The sequence below is a fragment of the Lepisosteus platostomus genome, chromosome 7 (genome assembly GCF_059453375.1).
Source record: "Lepisosteus platostomus isolate fLepPlt1 chromosome 7, fLepPlt1.hap1, whole genome shotgun sequence".
Lineage (NCBI taxonomy): Eukaryota > Metazoa > Chordata > Actinopteri > Semionotiformes > Lepisosteidae > Lepisosteus > Lepisosteus platostomus.
In genome coordinates this window covers 56,123,781-56,136,051 of record NC_142617.1, presented here as the reverse complement: position 1 = coordinate 56,136,051, position 12,271 = coordinate 56,123,781, and the positions used below count along the sequence as shown (strand labels likewise).

Here is a 12,271-nt window from a genome sequence, read left to right as displayed (position 1 = left end):
AATTATAGTACAGAACATAACAAATAATCATGGGTTTCTAATTAAAAGTGTATCATGTTCACAGCTAATCTATTGGGATTAATTTAGAAATCAGGAGGTTCATGGCAGGCTTTACATTTTTACCCTAATTATGCTAAAAGAGACCAACCTTAACAGTCAATAATTTTATATGATGGCACATGTCACAACACATCTGTCACCCTTGTCCTCTTCCCCCTCTTGGAAAAGGACTTTGTAACGGAACAGTTCTTTCCAGACCCTATGTGGACGACACAATCCAGGGAAGTGAGGAAACACTGGGGAGAAAAGTCGTGCAGGAATCGGGAATAAATACGGGGGGGGCGTGTCCAGAGTGCCCAGGTGTCCAGGGGGGTGAGTCCGGGGCAAACAATCCAAAGAAGGAGTCCAAAGGAGAATCCAGAACAGCGCAAAAGTCCATGGCCAGGTGATCCATCCAAAACAAAGGATAAAAACTGGAACCGGCCGGGAGGGGAACGGGAACAAAACACTCACCAGATACATCTTCAAAAGACACAAACAGTAAACATTTTATTCCAGCCGGCCTAGTTAGGGTTGAAAAAAGATATAAGATGTGAAGAAGGGGTTAACTGAGTTCTTTCTTCATGAGGACTGGACTTCTAAGTAACAGGCTTAGAGTTATGGCAGGGAAGGGGGATAACTGATAAGGATTCCAGATGCCAGCTAGGAAACCCCCAGGGCAGAAACCTAACACTGACCATTAAGAGTGACCAAAGTCTGAGAACTGGCCGAACACCATGACCTTCCCCCATAACCATGGTAACGAGCTATGTCAGAAGCGGCAGAAAAGGGCTATATAAACTGGAAGTTTTGTACCGGTACATCGAACAATACTTCGGTTATTTGTTCCTTGCATGCAATAAAACTCATCTGTTTAAACTTCATCTCGGGATCCAGAACTTATTTGTCTGTTACAACAGGGAAAAAGAGGATGTCTTTTCAGTGGTACAGTCTAATTGGGTTTGATTGCTCAAGGTTAGTTTCAGGTCTGTGTGTTTTGTTCCTTTTTTTCTCAGCTATGTGTCTTTAAGCTCTTTGAATATCTGCCTGTGCGTTTGGCCTACACTGACCTTGGGAAATGTACTGTCTGGTTTGTCTGAAGTTATCACTGTTTTTCTTTTTGGTACAAGGCTGGTACAAGGCTGATGTCAGTTTCGTTTGCAGAAGTAATAATCATTGCTTGAGTCCCTTTTCAAATGAAAACAACAAAGACTTTCACCTGCTCGTACAGGATAGCAATTCTGTTTTGAATACTGTATATAGTGTGGCACTGATCAGCACATGTCTTAAAGAAATTAAACTGAAGGTAGTTTGTGACCTTTGAATTGCCATTGGACTCATACAGTCACGTTGCTGTAACAGCCAGTGTAAATTTAACACTATGAATTGAAATCGAGATGTGGATTTTGACATTTTTTATTCATTATTGTTTGAAATAAATTCTCCTTCATTGATGAATCAAGCTAAAGAAAGCACTTTAATTTGTAAGCATTTCAACTCCCAATCTTTATGTGTCTTTTTCAAAGCTAGGGTTTACATATTAAACTGGGTCCTGGAATGTTCTGCTGTGCCTTGAACACTTTGAGTGGAAAAAAAGAACCATCCACAAGACAAACTTGTTGCAATATCTGATTTGGAGCGCAGAGAAAATGAGTAAAAATGAAATGAGCTGCACACGTTTCATTATAGTACAGATTTATTTGGACTCTTGGGTAATTGTTGTGAGTTGGTGATAAAGCAAGTACTTTCTTGTACATGACAGCTTAATACACCATTAAGGCATACTGATGCTACTGTGGTTTAAAACATAATACAGTCTAATTATCTGGCTATAAATGCACTCATTATGACACAGAAAGTATGCTACCTGCTCTACAGCAAGAACAAAAGAGTTCAAATAAATGCAGTTTTAATCATAGTAGCCCTGCAAGGAATTAAACTAGAAGAAAGCTCTAAGCATGAATGTTAATTATAATCAGCATAAAATAAAGTCAATACTAACCTGAAATACAGTAATTTGCATTCAAAATCATGACCTTGCACATGAAATAATCACTCCCTGTCCCACCCCCCACCCTCAAATCAAAGACCAACAATTATAGTATGTTCACAGATACAATGCAGCAGTATCAGTGTTAAAGAATGGCTTTTCACTGGGGTACAGAAACAGCTGCATAGCTCATTTTAAACTGGATTACTGTTAGCAAGTTGATAATGCACCATCTGAATGAATTGAAAAATGAGTTGTAAGGAGCACTCACAGTGGGATGGGTACCTTGGGGTGTAATGTGAATCTGTTTATGTCAGCTGTTACTGAGATGCGCATTTCATAAGGATTTAAACTACTCAGTCGTAAAATATTATCCAGTTCTTAGAATAGTATAAGATCACTTGAAATGGACAGCTGGAATCTGAAATGACACAGCTTTGGCTACATTGAGCTTTCTCGTGTGTCCTTTTGGTTAAGTTGTTAGAATATTAATTTAGTGAGAATCTTTCACTCTGGTATTTCAGTTTTGTTTTGGGGTATATTTTTCACATATACTGCATAAATACACAGTACATGTACAGTATATATACTGTATATGTCTGTTGTATTGTCTTATCTGCTTTTATTTTTATTGATTAACAAGTCTTGCAGACAGTGCAAGCCTTTGACAGTGTACTCCAGGAACACTGCTGGAGCTTTTTGTGACCTTTGTGGTTGTGTGTCTGTGCATTGATGCCCTGGTTTGATCACCTAGGTATTTCACAGGAGGTCTTTCATTTCAGTGGGATTTCTTTTTATTCTCTTCATCCTCAGCAAGTGCACTGGCTCAGGATTTCTAGTTAACTATATTCATCCCATTGATTGACTGCCTCTTATGAGTGCTATGGTTTTCATATCAGTACTCAGAAAGATAATTATTCTCAATACCTGGAGTGTATCAATTCTGCTAGAGCCCATAATTAATTTCACATATATGGTTTCTTTTTATACCATAACTCCAGAGATCATATTCCACAAGTTATAACCTTCCTTCTTTTGGTGGAAGTATAGAGGTGCTATATAATTCTACAAAACAAACAAACAATTCAATTGTGCCCCACAGTATTCATGAACCAAAGGTAATTTTTCATGTCGAGAACATTTTTGTCTGGTCTTCTGGCTGGCCTGTTTGCAAAGCATTGAGTTCAGTTAAGAGCAGCAGGATTTCTAGACTGCAGACTAGTTTCTGTTTGATACCTTGCGGTAGTCTTTATTTATTTCTTTGTGTTTTTTTTATTATTTTTTGGTCAATGTGACCTCCATTTCAATCACCGGAGGATGGCAAACAGGAGCTGACGTGTGCAGTGACTGACTGAAGCCGAGTGCTGGAATAACATCCTGGGTTCCATCTGCTCTGCCAGGAGAGGATTCTCATCAGCCACCTTTCAATTTCATTTTCTGAAAGGATCTCTTTTCCATGAGCGTAAAGAATTTGTCAGGAAGGTATAATGTCCAAAATACCATTTTAACAGGTACAGTTGACAGTATAGAAAAATTGTACATATTTCGAGTTAAGCCCCAAATCGTGAACTTTGTAAAAGTACTCTAAGCACCTGTTGCAAACCCCTGGTCTCACCACGGGCGAGAGAGAGAGTTCCCAGACATTGCGATGTGAAACGGCCCTTCCTGCTCACTAGTTACTGCAATGACTAATGCGATGTTCAAGCAAATAAGTACAGGCTGTGCAGCTGACATTTCATTGCAGGAATGTTCCCACATGATGTGCAATCAGAGGTAACGAGTAAGTTGTAATTGTCGGCAAAACCACCTCGAAGTCGAGAGCAGTATTTCTACTGGAGATAAAAGATATGTATTCACAAGCCTGCCTGTTCACAATGTCATAGGGCAGCACACGTCACCCGATTGTTCTGCTGCCTTGTTCTGAAACGTGGAATATGTCCCGGCACATACCTGGAAATTTAATCTATTTTGTGATGTCAATTGGTGGTTTTACATATTACCATGTACATTTTACTTTCATTGTAGTTTGAAATGCACTCATCAATGTTGATTCTTTCTAACCCCGAAATATAAAAATAGTGTTGCAGTTCCCCTTTGGCATCTGTATTTCTGCACCCCTGCGTGTAAGAGGGAGCCCTGTGATGGACTGGTATTGAGCCACTTACAGGACCAGATTTCCAGGCATGGGATTACCATAGCCAGAAATACAGAATATCGAGAGGAGATGATTAGTTCTTTCATTGCCCCATATTTATTTTAACTGTATTGTATGACTAAGGATTACATAAAAATAAAATAACGTCCTTTGCCACAAGCAACTGTATTTGTAATTGAAACTTTATACAATTAACGTACACAAATCAAAAGCAAAGTTGCTATCAGCTGCACCACTACATTGACACAAGACATGTTCACATAAATAATATAAAAAAAACATAGGGTAATATTTTATCTCTTTATCTTATACTCCATACTGTATGCTTGCAAGTAAGCTTTTCTTACTTTCCATTTTAGACAACAAATTAATAATAAAAAATGGGTGAATGAATCAGTTCTCTTAAAAAGCAATACGTGTAGAGATTGTTTTTTTCTCTGAGCAGGTTTTCTTCTGAAAAAAATGTAAAAAATGATCATATTCATCTTGATTTTTTAAAATCATGTTTTTTTTACATAAGCCTGTAAATCTCCTGCAGTTACATTCAATGTGTATAGGCAGGTGCACAATCTTGGAGAGGGGGAGATATATGTATTTTCTTCATACTGCATTAAAAGCTGAAGATTGAACATTGTGCCATTTAATCCTGACATCTAAAATAAAAATGCCGGAGACCCGGACACAAGAGCTAGATGTATTCAAGCAAATGCGATATTTTTGTTATGCTCAACACATGCCAGAAGGCTGATAACATTTTACACTTTGATAACATCAAATAGTTATTATATTACAGGCTGCAAATTTGAGAATATTCTGCTGTAACTTAATCCACAGGAACAGGTGGACACAATAAAAATCTGAAATGATCAGAATTCTCCACAGGGCCGGATACTCATGGTGTTCTTGACCAGAAGTTTGGGTGGAAGTCAGACTCAGTTCTCGCACTTCCTCTTCCCAGCACACTACACTACACATATCTCTCTAGTGCCCCTCCCTCCGCCCCAGCTTCACTGTTGCTGCATTTGCTTGCTGGCTCATTCCTGAGCCTTAGCCTGGGCCTGGTTCATAAAGCTCAAGGGTTGTAAATACAACATAAAAATGATCAATCCTGGATGGTACTGGAGACTCTTGATTGCAGAGAACTTGCAGATAATACAACAACATCCTACTAAGCTGCTTCTCCAGGTTAGTATCTACTCCCCCAACCCTCCTTCAATAGCATAAGGTCCTTTGTGTGTATATACCCACACTAAATGGCCCACCTGTGGCAAGGTGGAATTATTCAGCATCAATAATAAAGCTCATTACCTACTCACCCAGTGTGTCTATTTACAATCAACAGTGAAGCTCATTACCTAATCACCCAGTGTGTCTATTTACAATTAACATAGGACTTCTAGTAGCAGATCAGTTGTTAAACTGTCCCATTCAAAACATCACTGCCTCAGCAATCATTTGCACATTTAGTCATGCTTATCTATGCTAATACTTTCCATAATCGTAATAAGGGGCATTCACCTTAGTGTATATCACTTTATTCATAGTTACAATGTGCATGTTATGGCATGGTGGTAATACATGTCTTACTTTTAAGCAACTTTAATAAATAATGTCCTTAATACAATAAGTCATTTCACGTTGTATTTTGAATGACATTCACCGAAAATGATATGTACGTGATTACAGTGATTAATTGCCCTAGACGTCAGTGCATTATAACAAACAATTGTGTTTCAATTGAAATAAAATTAAATTTTATCTGGGGAAAAAGGTTTAGATCATGCTGAATATTATTCTGCTTCGTTTTGTGTAGGAAAAAAACATGCAGCCCTATTACTGAAAAGAATGTAGCTGCTCAAGAATAATGGAACAGCCAGGTAAATGGGAGGAAAGTACAGAACTATATTTATTAATGTGACACAAAGAGAATATGAGGTTGGCATATATACTGTACATTCATTTAAGATAGCTGCTGTAGATCCAGGCAAATAGACATATTGACTTTTTGAGACTTTCTATGACTAATTCCTCTGGGCTGCGTCTAATCTAACTGTAGGATGGAATTTGAAACAAATGTTGTGGAGGAGATCCAACCTAATCTTGCCCTCTTCCATTTCCACATGCTCGCACCCCTCTCTCCACCCCATCTCCAGCTTTGCCGCAGCTTGCTTTTCAAGGGGGGGGTTCTAACAGACCGGCTGGTTGACATTCTCCTCAGCCAGGTGAGTTATGGCCGATAAAGCTCACTATTTGAATCACGCCTCTTCTTCGTCTTCATTATGGGCGGCTTTAACCAATGAGTTATGGAAAAAAGTACATCTATTGTTTTTTATTGATAAAATTCACTGATTGATTTGGTGCCTATCACGAAAATATACACAGATTTTGAATGCATGCAAGTGCAGCTATTTCAGTGCTCTGGTACCTCTCAGGACAGAAGTAATTTAGCGATCTGAACATCAAAATTCCTTATTCATTAAACTGTGTTTCTTGCCTGTAATCAGAACACAATCAAGAACACCACCAGAAAACAGCCAAGTGAGGTCCACATTCCAGCAGCTTTGTGAGGTCTCATTAAATCACCAACAGATCAAGACCTGTAATGAAGTGTTACACTGATCTTCCTGAGCCTCTGGTCTTACTTAAGCTGCTGCCAATTGCAGACAATCCATGAAGACAGAAGAGCATAATGAAATCAATTACAGTGCACACTTCCCAGTTTGTGGGGAAAGAGGGAGAAGAGTGGAAAACTTGCTTGCAAGAGCACTTTAAGGGTCAACACATTATCTTGGATTCCTAGAAATTGGGAAATAGACTGCCTTTTAATATAAACCAGGTAGAACCTTATTATTGGTGTTTTGTAGAAGACCAATCTGTAAGGACTTTGTCCAGTTGCTCCATTCAAAGTTTTAAATTTGCTTAGTATGGAATGTATGTCTCTCTGGTGTTCAATATCTTATACTGTATATACTGTAATTTTTCAAAACTAAAGAATTCTCTGAATCTGTGATAATTAAGGGGAACTGTTTTAAAATGAACAAAGGAATATCAGAGGTTTGGTCTACGAGGTATCCGATGTTGGAAAACATAACTGAAGTTAAATTTTGAATAACTGGGGAACCCCGCTGCTCTGTGCAGGTGCAGGCAAGTCAGTTGAGTGAAGAAAACTTGTTCCGTGTGAGGAAAGGACGCGGGAATTTGCAAGTGCTAATCCCTGGAGGTAGCTGTCCCTCAAGTATTGACTCAGCCGAATCTGTAGTGTTATCTGCCTTTTTTGAGCTTGTCATACATGCAGGGAAAGGAGTCTTCTGTTTTGCAGACCATCAAGAAGTTGCTAAATAAAAGATCATGTGGGTTTTATCTTACATTAAAGGATTCACAGACGTATTCTTGCAGCGTGGGTGTTTGATTTTAATCATGCCTGAAGGCCAATGGACAAGCATGCAGATACTCTGATGCTGAAACAAGTCGCTAGGTAATTAATAACAAGAATTATCATCAAACCTCTTCTTATTTCTCTTTCTCGCTACTGTGTTCATTACAGTCACCAAAAATACAACCATAGATGATTTTAAATTGTTCTTTCTAATGCTACTAGGAAATGCATTTTAAGTTAAATCATAGAGATGGAAACAGATCAAATGAATGATTTAGTTTAGTGGTGTCATCAGCAAGAAATACTGTATGTCTGAAATTACTGCTGTATTGCTTCTACAATTAGAATTACATTAGGGCTGATTAATTTAAAATAGGATCTATTCTAGACAGCTGGTGTGACGAAATATTTATTTTTATGCCAATGGCTACCAACTGCAGTCCAAAAAACACAGTTTTCAGGTGTCCTGTTACTTTTGCTTTTTCTTATCTGGTCTTCTAATCCTTAAGAATAATCCTATGTTAATTTCATCCTAATATTCATTTGTGAGCAATACATCATAAACCCATTGCTTGATAATTTAGTTATAAATCAAGACCTGCAAACACAATAATTTTTCAAAAGAGCTAATCCAATTCAACTGAAATGTTATGGATGAAAAGAAAACTGTAAAGCTGTAAATTGTTTAAAAACATATTTAATTCATTATATTTTAATGTAGGTTTTTGTCTTATGCTGTTCACATAAACATTTGTGGGGTAAGATGTGAAAAATTAGTTTGTCATTAATATTTCATTATAACGGTAGGAATTTATTGTCAGTGCTGGACTATATATGAAGAAAGGGGATTAAAGAATTGAGCTTAAATATTGACAAGCCTGCCACTTCTTTTTCTATACTACATGTTTTATCTCCTAAGCATCATGTTTTGTTTTTGTCTCGCTAAATGTGAGGAGGTTAATGATAGTCTTTCTTCGCACAAATTCTGTACTGTATGTGATAAGAAAATGGAGAAAATGTAATTTTGGGCAACAAATACTACAGGGAATAAAGAAATTATGGTTCATGTTGCTTAGGTTGAGATTTATTTTAAAGTATGAAGCTCAAGATGAACCTACATCAGTCTGGACAGGGGATTAACACTGCGGAGAGAAGTGTATTGAAGAGAATCACCACCAAAGGGAATTCAGGCTGACTTATTACAAATGTGATTTGTAGGTCTGAGATGCCTTTGACCCCCTACAGGAGAATATACCTCTCCAAGGACAGAAAGAGCAGATGACTATTGCCATGATTTGTTGACACACAGTTGACAAGAAAGTCTGTGCTGGTCTAGATAAGACTCATTTCACTCACTTCTCACTTTGTGTAGGAGAGCATTCATTGTTAAGATAAGTGTACATCAGACTACGGCTTTCCACGGGCGGGTAGAAACTTCAAAATATTATTAGGAAACTTTACTGACTGATATATATACATACAGTATAAACTTCTGTGGATTTGGCAAGGGAAATTGTTTCAGTCTCCTACAATCCTTTGCATACAATGCACTCCCTTTTGTGTCATCTGTTTCATGGTGCACTGCTGGCCCTGAAGAAGTCCACAGGTCAAGTCCGTCAGTATATTTCAGGACTCTTTCAGGAATAATTGTGCACTTGTATACAAGTATAAGGTCCCTCACAACATTCTCTTTCCCAGAATAAAGAGGTTCAGACCCTTTCATCTGTTTGTTTTTGACATTCCTTCAGTCCTGGGAAGTAATCTGGCCACTCTACGTAATATGTATTACAATTATGCATACCCTGGTAATCAAACTACTGACATTTTTTCACTATATTCAGAAATTCAGTATATTTCTTTTTAAACAAAGTTCTAGGCACGTTATTTTTAGTTTCCAAAAGTCTTGAAACCTCTGCTATGTTTCAGACATATATACACAAAGTTTCATTTAGGAATCTCTCAGTGTGTACTGTTGAGGAATTGCTCAGTCTGTGATCTGCAGAATCACAAGCACGAGAGGACATTACGTTGGCATGACAATATCTTCACAGGTCATCTGTACGGAGATTACGTAACGACAGCCTCAGGTGGAAACGGGTCAGTGTTAATGAAAGGATATACAAAGAAATGTTAAAAAGACTGAATGTTATTTGAAAATTCTGTAGTCTGTAAACAAGCGGAGTTGCAGGAATTTCTGTAGTATGCTGCAAGTTTACTGAACAAGCTGTCTTCTAGATTAGGTCATGTTGCTAAAAATAAAGGTGGATGCAGTGCATCTCTGCTTGTGTTTCATCTACACAAAGACATTGCAGGTTTTATTATGACTTGGAGAATGAAATGAGGCTCATGCTCAGTATACCAGGCTGTATATGGGGTAGACCAGTAAGACACTATACTGTACTTTATTTCTTAAAAAATTAAAGCAGATAAATCCTAAAAGTGACTTAAGCCTCATTTTGATGTTAACTGGAATCTATTTATTGGCTTTTTTTTACTGAGGGATCAGGCTGTAATCATTTTTGTTCTTATATGGGGAACAAAGGTGTCTTGAACACAGACTACTTCTTTGTATATTAGCAGACCAAATAACCTGTAACCTGCATGAAAACGTCTCTTCCAATTAAACCCAGAAGCTAATGAGATGCTCAGAACACAGTCATGAGGAACAGTGTTTTCTTTGTATTTCCAAACCTCACCCCCACGGAAAAAACATGACACAATGTCTTTAATTATACACATGGTGAGTTTGGGAACAGAAATCAATAACATTTTTTTTATTATTGAAGTTAGCAGGCAATACAAAAGGGGCTGTTATACAAATGGCACAAACTGTGGCTTTTAAGGTGTGCTTCCAAAAACAAAAAGTAGAAATACATCATCAGTAATCACACACATTTGTGCAACACCCATTGTAACAAAACACATGCAAGGTCTGCAGTTTAACCTGGGACGTTGGTTAGTTGAAGGAGGGCAAAAGTGGGGTATGGTTACTAAACTCACACCAGAGCTTCCATCTGAATACACAGGTATTTCTCATATCACCTTTTCCATTTATAACATCACTTTATTAACCCTTTACAATTTCTTGCATTAGGAATTGTCTTTTCGCATACCCCAGCTTGCTCTCCATGAGACACACAGACAGGGAGAGAGAAGCTTGGGGTCAGAGCACAGGGTCTGCCATTGTACAGCATCCCTGGAGCAGTTGGGGTTAAGGGCCTTGCTCAGGAGCCCAACAGAGTAGGATTCCTCTGCCGGCTGCGGGATTTGAACCAGCAACATTCCAGCCACAGGCGCAGATCCTTAGCCACAAAGCCACCGCTCCGCCCCAAAGAGTCTGTTTCCACCCGGTCTCAAACCGGGGACCTTTCGCGTGTTAGGCGAACGTGATAACCGCTACACTATGGAAACCTCAGGTCTGTTTTAAGCGCAGCATAGAACTTCATGTCAGGGAATCTCTGTGGTTCCTCATCTGTTACTTGCAATAATGCAGTATTGAAATCGATTTTTTCTGATCAGATCTTTTAGACATGTACTTTTAGACTGTATGCTTTGCAGAAGAAAAGCAGTGTAGCTATCTGGCATTGTGAACAGGTAAGAAAGCAAGCAGTATTTTCTTGTCTATGTTCTCATGGCTTCACTGTGAAATTAAGGAAGAAGCTGTTTGTCTAGATTTAAGCATTGAACAAACCCGTCTGCTAATTTGCAGCTTGCATGTTGACAGCCTCCCACTGTTGCTGTTCTGCTTTGTGCAGGATGGATGTTCTTCTAGATTGATAAACCTACTGTGTACCTGTTACAATTGCAGCTAGTTTTAATCTGGCAAGGCAACAGGAAGTTTAAAACATACCACAGCACTTTCCAGACCAGACCTAGATTTAGTTTATAATTACAAGCAATATGGTACTCTGCTGGTGTTACATTTCTGGCGAAGCGATGGCTCTGTGGCTAAGGATCTGTGCCTGCGGCTGGAAGGTTGCCAGTTTGTATCCCGCAGCCGGCAGAGAAATCCTACTCCGTTGGATCCCTGAGCAAGGCCCTTAACCCCAGCTGCTCCAGGGACGCCGTATACATGGCTGACCCTGCGCTCTGACCCCAAGAATCTCTCTCCCCGTCTGTGTGTCTCATGGAGAGAAAGCTGGGGTATGCAAACTGACAAATTCCTAATACAAGAAATTGTATATTGCTAATTAACTGATCTTATCTAACTTAAAGGTTTTTTGGTGGTCATTGTGCATTTCTTCTCTCTCTGCTTAAGGCTGTGGGTGTTTGCAGGATCCATTATCTCCTCTCTATAGTCCTTTTAAAACAATCCCTTAAACACTCTTCTCCTTTCTTGTCCTTAGTTGAGATCTGGCAAAGACACAGGCTGTACTTGAGATTAAGAACTGAAACCTAGAGGCACTTTTTAAATATTGGGCTTTGAGTACTGCAGAAAGTATTCCATTGGCAGAAAAGGTCATTTGCAATCAGAATTCATTAAAAAGGCAATTGGAAGGAGGAAACGGGGCAAAGTGCGTGTGTGTGACCCCAAGCAGTGCTATCATCATTCAGTCATCAGTCAGATCCCACTTTGCATAGGAATAAAAAAAGAATCAAACTTCTTCAAAGATGGGCAGTTATATTCAGAGCCTTCATTGATTAATAGCCAGAGGTTAATGTACTGATTACATTATGGGTAAAACATAGTAATTATGTTTTAACTTGGGTT

At 38.6% G+C, this 12,271-nt stretch overlaps 1 non-coding gene across 1 annotated transcript; it reads right to left on the bottom strand.

Annotated features, from left to right (window-relative positions):
• Positions 1 to 10,898: 10,898 nt before the first annotated feature.
• On the bottom strand, positions 10,899 to 10,971 carry trnav-aac (transfer RNA valine (anticodon AAC)). Its single transcript has one exon. It is a non-coding gene; the product is annotated as a tRNA-Val (tRNA).
• Between the last annotated feature and the right edge of the window lie 1,300 nt (positions 10,972 to 12,271).